Genomic DNA, 9769 nt, shown 5'->3' on the forward strand with positions numbered 1-9769 from the left:
AGAGAGAGAGAGAGAGAGAGAGAGAGAGAGAGAGAGAGAGAGAGCGCGCGGTCGGCGAACGCGGAGAAATCGCGACGGATCCTCCTCTTGGCGGTTGGCATCGGCGCGCACGAGGTCCGGACCCGGGTCGGCGGCCTTGCGCACGTATAAATATCTATGAAACAAAATTACGGCGAGTTTTCTGTTGCCCTTTGTTGCTCTGATCGGTCGCGAGAAGCAACATCCGTCCTTCCTCGTCGGATTGCGTTCCTCCACGGATATAACAGCGAGAGCGGAAAGGTGTAATGAAAAAGAGGTTACGCGCGCGGGCGACATTGAATAAACATTATCCCGCGGGAACACACACTCTTTACGAGTAATAACACACCGAACGCAGCGAACTATCTAGCCGAGCTACCTGAAACCAACGGCTCCGAGTAACTCTTAGCTCTCGTCCAGCTGGTAACGTTAAAGTGAAGCGCGAAAGTTTGAGCGCAGCCGGGTTACATTAACCCTTTGGACAACTTTGCAAAACGATGTTTGCATACATAGCGCCAAATGCATCAACATCCGCGCGCTCAGAGGAAAATTCATGATGCACACAGACAAGTATCATTGAGCGCTGAGGAAAGAGCGATTACTTCATTTCTTTTGATTGATAGTTATCTTCAATAAAAAAATATTTATATATTGATAATAGGCCTCAGATAGACACTCATGACACATTTGAGAGAGGCACCATACTCAAAAGAAAAATTTATCATCTTTACAAGAATATTATCAAACTTTACCGAAGAAAAAGTTAGCTCCACTCTGCGTAGTAAGCGAGCTGAATTTTATTTTCATTTAATATTCTTGATTAAAATTCTAAACTTACTAGAGTCCATATTGACGGTCGCAACTTTTGACAATTGTCTCACGTGATATACTCAGATTTAAATTTGGAATTGGTTCCGAGTTCTTTAATTGAATCATATGATATTCGTGACATATTTGTAATCGTAATTTAGTCAAAAAATTCACATCTAACAAAGAAAGTTATCTTGCTATTCCACTCCGATCCGAATATCTCTTCGATATGTTGTAGAGTATGAAAATATAAAACATAAGTATTTTTTATTAGCGCGGAAAAACATTTTTAGGAGGTGCAGTCAGGTCTTGAAATTGAGGATGTAATCAAATTATTTTATAATTTCTTATAAAAACCGTTGTCCGGTTTGAACGAAACAAAATATTTCTTTTAATAAGGGTTGCAAGATATATTTTATGCAAAATTTTTTGTCAATTATATGGAGGTAAGCTACCTGCATCAAACATTGAAACTTTTATAAAAATCACACAATAATAATCATATAACAATAATCTTACATAACTTATACCTTGCAATTCTTACTAAGAGAAATATTTTGGCGTTTATTTCATCCAAATAGAAAAACAGCTTTTATAGGAAAATATAAAATAACGCCCGATTATACTCTCAACTTCGAGATTTGATTTCACGCTATAGGCATGTTTTTTCACCGATAAATATATCTTATATGTCTTATTTTTCGATATTCTATACCATATCAAAGAGATATCCAAATCGAACAGCAAGATACTTTTCCCTGTAAGTTCAAATCTGAGTATCTTATCTGAGGTAAGTTTCAAGTAACAACTATTAATACTTATAAACAGATCTAGGATTCAAAATGTCTTTTGGGCAAATTTAATGTTATGATAAACTTGTGACAGATTTGCGAATATATATATTTATGAAAAACTTAAAACAAGTTTGCATTTACTTGAGTGTATTTTTTCTTGCGTGTGGTGGTAACTATATAGGTGACAACTATACGAGTTCTTCGTGTAGAATTAATATAGTTTAATAGACTATGTTCTAGAGTTATTGTATAAATCTACCCATTCGGTTTTAGTTGCGATAACTACAAAAAAACAATTTATTAAACTATATTAATTCTACATATACCGAAGTCATATAGTTGTCATCATATCTTTATCTCTGAGTGCACTAAAAAGATTTCCATTTAATAATTATCAGTCGCTCCCCCGATATTTTCCGCATTATGGAATAGTGGAACTGCCGCGCGTTGCTCCTTTTTCCCTTTTTTTTTTTTTTTCAAACAGACTTGAAGAAAACTAGTTTAATTTTGGAGCGAGTTCGCGCGACTTCCAGATCAAATATCTTCCGACTCGTTCAAAAATGAACAGCAGCCGTCGCTTCACACGGAACCCCTCAATTATTCGCCGGTAATAAAGCGTTGTTTATTTATGTCGCGGATCCCCCCGTGTGTTCTTCTCCACGCAAAGAATGTTAAGGAGCGTTAATAACAAACGAGTAAACACGATCAATCCGCACTTCGGATCCCTCGTAAGCCCGACCTTTGCGACTCCCGCGGCCTTTGCCGCCTCTGCCGCATTAAGAAACTCTTCTTATCCCACTTGACGTCCCGCCAGAAATACACGCGCTGTCCGTCGTCACTGCACGCGCGCGCGCGACTTTGCTTGCGTATGCAACGAGCACAGCGAGAAATAACGCGATAATTTCGTCATCATTTATGGTAATGTTCGATTATCAACATTTTTAAGATTCATACGAAAAGTATGCTTTGCTTATATGATATCACGTGGCATTCCAATTGAAATCTACATAATTTCAATCATGTGTAGATTTAATGTCCACGTGGAGAGAATATTGTGATTTTTTTTCACATGAATTCATTTGAATATTAAATATGTTTTTAATAGTGTAGTGATTGAACTGTCAGTAAGATCTCTCTTGACAAGGAATTATAAATTTCGCTGTACTCAAAAAAAAAATATCTAAAAAATAAAAAGTATTTATCCGACGGGTGCTAATATAATACATTTACTTATAGTAAAATATTTTTCAATTACTTATAGTAAAATATTTTTCAAATATACATTTTCTAAAAAACCTTAACTTCTCATGTGACAATTATTTATTCTATATAAATAAAAGAATGTAACAAGAAAAGGATGTTAAAAGGCTCTGAGATTAAACATCAAAATAAAATAAGGCCTATAAAAACCAAGCATAGAATGAATGTATGCAAAAAGAAATTTACTCAGAATTGTCTTCTGAAGAGAGATAATTAATTAATTGTCATAACTTTATAATTATGACAATTGTCCCTCTTTAGAAAACAATTTTGAATAAATGTTGTTGCGAACATATTCACTCTATGCTTAACTCTTATATAGACCCAATTTTATTTTGAAAAAAATATAGACTTAAGTAAATCCGTTATTACTAGTCGCCGAACAAATATTTATCATTCATATATTATTTCTCTCAATGCAAAAATACAGCGAATTTTTTAGTAACATATTTTAATTCCTGAGAGATATATATAAATAAATAACATATGTGAAGTGAAAGGATAGTTAATTACTGCAAAATGTCGATCTATTCCTCATTACGAAATTCTACAGTAGTTCCTACTATAAAATTCTTTCCGTGTATTCCCTAGAAAGAGGCTTTCAGATGAAGAGAGAAAGAAGTAGAGAGAAAACTAATTCGGCGATTCAGTCAAGTTTGAAGACGTGCAAAAGCTGAGGTTCCCTCGACGATTCTGTGAGCGTCGTGAATCTCAGAAAGCGAGGAAAGAGAGAAAGAGAGAGAGAGAGAGAGGGGAGGGGAGGGCTTGAGAAAAGAGGCGCTTGTACCTTATCAATGTTTTTACCGATCTTCGATCGAACAGAAATCAGAGGGAAATTTACGGACATTGGTCTTGACAGGCGGTGGAGGTAGAAAATGGCGCTGCATAGTGGATACCACGCAAAGAGAAGAAGGAGGCGAAGAGGAAGGTTCATGTCGGCGGATGGTACGGATTTAGACAACATCTGGTCCAGTCTGTTTCACTGGTTCGGCGGGCAAAGCACCGATCGGATTCGAAATAACTATCATCTCGTCTTCATGTGTCTCTCTCGATTTCGTCGGTCGGTATACGCGCGCAACCGATCCAATAAGACATCAAGCCCGCTCCCGACCAATAAGACGCGCCGCCTTAATCGGAAATGCAGGATGCGAGTGCCGAAGTCCTCTTGCGCTGGCATGCAGTGGCGGAAATTCGAAGTTCCAGCCCGTCCACTCCCTCCCAAGCCCCTCGCAAAACTACGCGCTCTCATGTCCGTCGAAAATGAAACTATGTTACTCTTTTTTTTTCCACACCCGACACGCGCGAATGTTCATTCTACGACGCGTTTCGCGTTTTAACGGCGCGCTCCAATGGCACTCGATGTATTTCGAGGTGGACGCAAATCGCTCAGCGAGGAAAGATGACGTGCGTCGCGAAGTTGAGGCGCGCACTAATAGTCGTTAGTTGAAACTCGTCTCAAGTGAGATACTCGAGTGAAATATTCATTTGAGTTCAGAGTTACGTGCGAGTTGAATGGCGATTACAAATAGTGAAATGTCATATGTACAGAGCTGGCCGAATCAAGTTGACCGAACGTGTCGGCCATGATTTATTGTGGATGCTTTCAGAAAAAAACGGTGATGGTGCACTGAGAAAAAATATTCGAAAATTTACTTATGGAATATAAAGTTTACCTCTGTGAAATAAACTTATAAATGAACTTTATATTCCACAAATATAAATTTTCAAGTATTTTCTTCTCAGCGTAACTATGTAAGTGGCAACTATACGAGTTTCGTACGTAGAATTGTAATGTATATAATCTATCAAACTATATACATTAATTTTACACACAAAACTATAGTTGTCGTCTATATAGTTGACATCATCATGTTTTTATCTCTGAGGAATCGCACAAAGTATTTATTTCGCAAGAAATTCCTTTTAAAGAATTCATATTTTTCCCTGCATTCTTAAAAGGAACGATCCCTTTTTCACGATTTCGAATTTCGCAATACACACGGAAAAAGAAATTTGGTCGAAACAGCCGGATGTCTGGTGAAATATAAACGAACTAGATTTCCAGTTGAAGTTACCTGAATTCTGTTCAAATGAACAAGATCTCTGATTAAGTAAAACCTGCAACTGTTCAACAAGTTGTAAATTTTAATTAACCAGAAATTCCGTTTGGTTAATCAGAGCTTCGTTAATTCGGACAGAATTCCGGGAACTTCAGCTGGAAATTCATGCATATTTCACCAGACATTCCGTTAATCCAACTGAACTTCTTTTCCCCGTGCATACATGAACGAAGACACATGAGCGACGTGACCCTTGAGCCAACTTGACCCGGTCTACCTTATCACGTGATTCAATTTGAAAGATTCAGATCGCATTTTTCGTCTCACACGAGACAAGTTTTAAGAAACGACTCATCGGAAACGAGGACCCAGGAGTTTCTCCTGCCGAGAACCGCTGCAGCAATTTTTACGTACAACGCGCAAGACAGCATTTCACGCGCCATTATATCTCGCGTACATTAATGTGCTCGTATGTACCTAAGTATGTACCTACATGGAGATACGATGTAACGTACTACGCGATCGGCGGGGCGACTCTCGGGCTGCCGAGATGCATCAGCACAATTGGGGTTGCACCCGGGTTACAACGCCTATGTATGCGCTGTACACGTCGCATGCTTCTCTCTCGTGAGATGATCCTCTCGGTGTTATGCGCTCCGATATCCGTTATCACTGCGCGCGTTCCTGGGAAATCACACTTTCTTTCCTCTCTCGTTTCATCCCTTTGCCTCTTCCCCTCCCCCGTCTTCCCTTCGCGTTTTTCGTTTTTGTATCATCATCGCTGCTCGTCTTTGTCGTCATCATCTCTCTCTCTCTCTCTCTCTCTCTCTCTACCTCTCTCCTCCCTCCCTTCAATCTACCCGTCTTTTTCTCCCTTTTATTCGTCGCGGAGTCATGTGAACCGACAATCGGAAAGGATCAATGTACGCGCGCATTTCATTAATTTGCATCAATCGAGACACGTGGCTTTGTCAACGCCTCGATAAAATCGTGCGAAGGCGATTCAAAGTATGCCGCAGTAAGTGAAATCTGAATTTACATAACGGTCAGTTATGTCTCGCTAAGAAATTGCTCTTTTTGTTGCGTCTATATTTAACTCCCGTGTGGCTGCGCGAGCTATAATGCAATACGACAATTTTGTCACGACCTGCCGAACGGCAAGAATTTCCCCGACCGGTCTCGCGCAATTAATCCTCACGCATTCCCGAATCAAATTTCTGAATTACTAAAAAGCCGCCGTTGCGCTCGCACACGCGCGATTTTATCCCAAATTCCATTAATTTCCATATGAATTTAATTAAATGCGGGGCTCATACAACGCTAACTGCACGCTTGAACTGGTCGCTTGAAGCACGGGATGCAAGATAACAGTGAGAAAAGTGGAGTGTCTCCGCTTGCTCTGTGAAGATCTTGAATTGCACAAGCGTGCGGGTGCACCCCCGCGCGTGATATCCCTCCGATCAGCAGCCGAAGGATTGAAAATGTGCGCGAGGGAGAGAGAGAAAGAGGCAGAGAGCCCGGAAAGGGAGAGAGATCTACAGTCGCGACTCGTGGCGTCATGACGCCCCGCGTCGCGTCGCATCGCGTCGCGTCGCGCCGTGTCGCGTCTGCCAGAACGTTTCGTGTGTCTGCCCCACAGGTTATCGATTTTGGCTCACGCACCGTGCCGAATCTTCGATATCCCCGTTGCCGCTTGAAAAAGGACGAAAAAGCGGGACTCGCCAAAAGCCGCCCCCCCGTCCCGGCGCATACCGGGCTCGCTCCGATGCCGGGGAGCCAGGATGTCCCGAGATCTCCGAGTGCTCATGCCCGCCGTCGCCGGGCACGTACAAGGCGAGAGGCGTCGCACATACACACACGCGCGCGCAGAGGGAGAGAGACAGAGAGAGAGAGAGAGAGAGAGAGAGAGAAGGAGAGAGATAGAGAACGTTACAACACTCGGAAATGGCGATATCGAGGATCCGGAGGAGGAGGCGAGGAACGCTATCGGCAGAATAGCGCGCGATTTATCCGCCTGATTTATCTGCCTTCTTCCTGCGCTCTGCTCGAGTATAAGACGTCGACGACGACGACGACGACGACGACGACGAAGACGGCGACGGCGGCGACGACGACGACGACGATGTCGGGGAACAAGGGGGTATGAGAAACGGATATTGTAGACGAACCTGACGTGCGCTCGCTCGGTCGACACCGCGAGACTACGCGGCCCTCCTCCGTCGCTGTGCCTCCGTCTCGTATCTCGCGCGACGATACGGTATGCGCGCACGCTCGTGGCCGCGCGACACGCACGAGCGACAGACACGATATTCGGCTCGCGACTGAGTTTGACATCGTCGCCGAGGGTGTCCCACGGAAGAGAGCTCTACCCCCACCGGCGCTGCTCAGGCGCCACATGGAGCCTGTGGGGTGGAGGGGAACCCCCCCCCCCCCCTCGATAGTATGTATAAAGCTTCGAGAGTGATATAACGTTACGTCAGTGCGCTTGCGCCCGCGGCGCTCGTGCTTTCGTTCGTACGTTCCTTTGCTCGCTCGCTTGCTTGCTTGCTTGCTTGTTCGCTCGCTCGCTCGCTTCGCCGCAAAGTGGCAACCGGTGGGTACCGGCCGCAGCGTCTCGGGGTATTTATGTAGACGATGCATCGTCACGCTAATGGGCCCGGCCGCAAGCCGATACACCGAGTCGAGTCTCTCCGCAGCTTGATGCTGACGCTTGCGCCCAGACGCCGGAACTACTTAACCCTTTATTTTTCTCTCTCTCTCTCTCTCTCTCTCTCTCCCTCTTTCTCTCTCTCTCTCTTTCATTCTCCTTCCGCGGGAGCAACGCGATTTCCTCAACGCTCGATGTGAAGCGTCTTTGTAAACCGTGTTTGTTAGTAAGATTTGGAAAAATGGCATATAAGGAGCAAGCACGAATGGCTTAGTGCTATTAAATACTAATATTACTTTTTAATATTAATATGATAGTGGGAGGATCAAAATGTCCAGCATGTTTCGTGTTTGTTGGTCACGATTGATATGAGTGACGTCGCCGTCAACCTGCACAACTCACGAGAGAGAGAGAGAGAGAGAGAGAGGGGGGGGAGAGACTTCAAGCCGAGATCTCAAGCGAAATAGAACGTTAAGACGAGAACAAAGTCGCGATTCAGTTAGTCAGCCGCTGATCTCTCCTTGATATATCCAGAAAAATATAATTCTGCTGCTAGCGAAGAAAAGCGACTAACTCAATTTACTTTCCTTCTTTTTAACAATTGTTCTCTTCGACAGATAATAGTTTCTTGATTGAGGTCTTAAAATGTACTCATTACAAATTTGAGAAAAAAATACTTGATAATTTATTTGCGAAATATGATTTATATTCATGGAAATAATCATTATTTCATACAAACGAACTTTACTCAAATATACAGGTGCGTGTAAATATCGCAGCAACTTTAATTAGTCGATTTTTAAAGGTTGCATCTTTTATGAATAATTATATGGCACACATAATTATCATGAAATGGAAACATGGAAGTAGAAAAAAATTATCAGAATTTGCTTGCATCAACATAAAAAATTTATGTTATGATAAATTTACATTATGATTAATTTACGTTATTATAAATTTAATGATTAATTTTCCATAGGGTATATTTGCCTCATAAATGTAATTGAGAAGATCGTGGGGTTTCTATCAACGATTGTTTCACATCGTGATATCTATATAACTGGATATATTCCACAAATATATTTTAAAGTATTATTTTCTCAATATATATGCTTAAAAGAAGAATTTCTTCTCTTTACAAGAATATTATGAAACTTTATTTATGAAAAGAAAATTGGCTCATCTGTATGCAGCAAAGCAAACCAAATTTTTCTTTTAATACTCTTGAGTGAAATACTTAGCTTACTAGGGTTGCATTCCAAAACGTCCTTTCCGAGGAAAATTTTACTCTTAAGTCTATAATGTATGTTACATGAACTATAGATTTAAGAGTAAAATTTTCCTCGAAAAAGATATTTTAGAATGCAACCTAAGAGTATATTTTGAGTAAATTTGTCGCTTGTGCGATGAATTTGTGATTGATTCGCGGATATATAAATCTATGAAATATTTGGAGCAAGTAATGCTTATTTTTCTGCAGGGTGTACTTTTTCTGCGCGTAGCAGCCGAGATGGTTCCCTTTCTCTCCCCCTCTCTCTCTCTCGTTTTTATGCAATTTTTTCTTTAAAAGTAACGCGTACAATTTGGCACGCGTATCGCTTACGCGCCAATTACATTTCTCGCTCGCCTCTCATCCTCGCGGGGTGTGTTTCAGTAAATACACCCTGTACATTATACGCATACCGGAGCGAGTGCGACGTTATACCGTGCCGCGTGACGTATCGTATTAATAAATCAATGCAGCGTGCATCGATTTGCGCGCTGTCTCCGTCTGGCTGCCGTCGGCACTACGGTGTAGCCTTGCGCACAGACTCATTTGTTACCGCGGCAAGGAATGCGACTTGGACGTAAAAGAGCAGGTAGAATGGCCGTTCTTTCGCGCGACGATAAGCGCGCGCGCTGCCAACACGTGGATCTTAATACGGCGGACCGCGGCTTGGCACGCGGAAACCGATCGCGCCTCGTCCTACGTCATCGTGCTCGTCGCGTAAATAATCGGAGCACGCGGACACGCATCAACGCATTCGTCCGTCCTCTCGTCACGCGCGCACATCACCGTAAAGTATTACCTCGCGCAGTTATCGCACGCTCACAATATGATCGATGAGTCTGATTCCCGGTTTAATCCCCGCTTTCTCTCTCTCTCTCTCTCTCTCTCTCTCTCTCTCTCTCTCTCTCTC

The 9769-nt window shown here is 42.3% G+C and overlaps 1 protein-coding gene across 7 annotated transcripts in view; it reads right to left on the minus strand.

Moving 5' to 3' along the window:
* Nucleotides 1-9769, minus strand: part of LOC116846027 (RNA-binding protein Musashi homolog Rbp6) — a 220025-nt gene that overhangs the window by 145215 nt on the left and 65041 nt on the right. For 2 of the 7 annotated variants that reach the window (XM_032819344.1, XM_032819337.1), the window contains exon 1: nucleotides 7111-7274. The exons of 4 other annotated variants lie outside the window; for them this stretch is intronic. The gene's annotated coding sequence lies outside the window, so the exon portion shown is untranslated. Of the gene's footprint in view, nucleotides 1-5435; nucleotides 5627-7110; nucleotides 7276-9769 lie in introns of those variants that run through there. One more of the 7 variants, XM_032819339.1, reaches the window with a different exon arrangement.

The sequence above is a fragment of the Odontomachus brunneus genome, unplaced genomic scaffold (assembly GCF_010583005.1).
Source record: "Odontomachus brunneus isolate Ranch 3 - 2012 unplaced genomic scaffold, Obru_v1 Obru_scaffold_060, whole genome shotgun sequence".
NCBI classification, from domain to species: Eukaryota; Metazoa; Arthropoda; class Insecta; order Hymenoptera; family Formicidae; genus Odontomachus; species Odontomachus brunneus.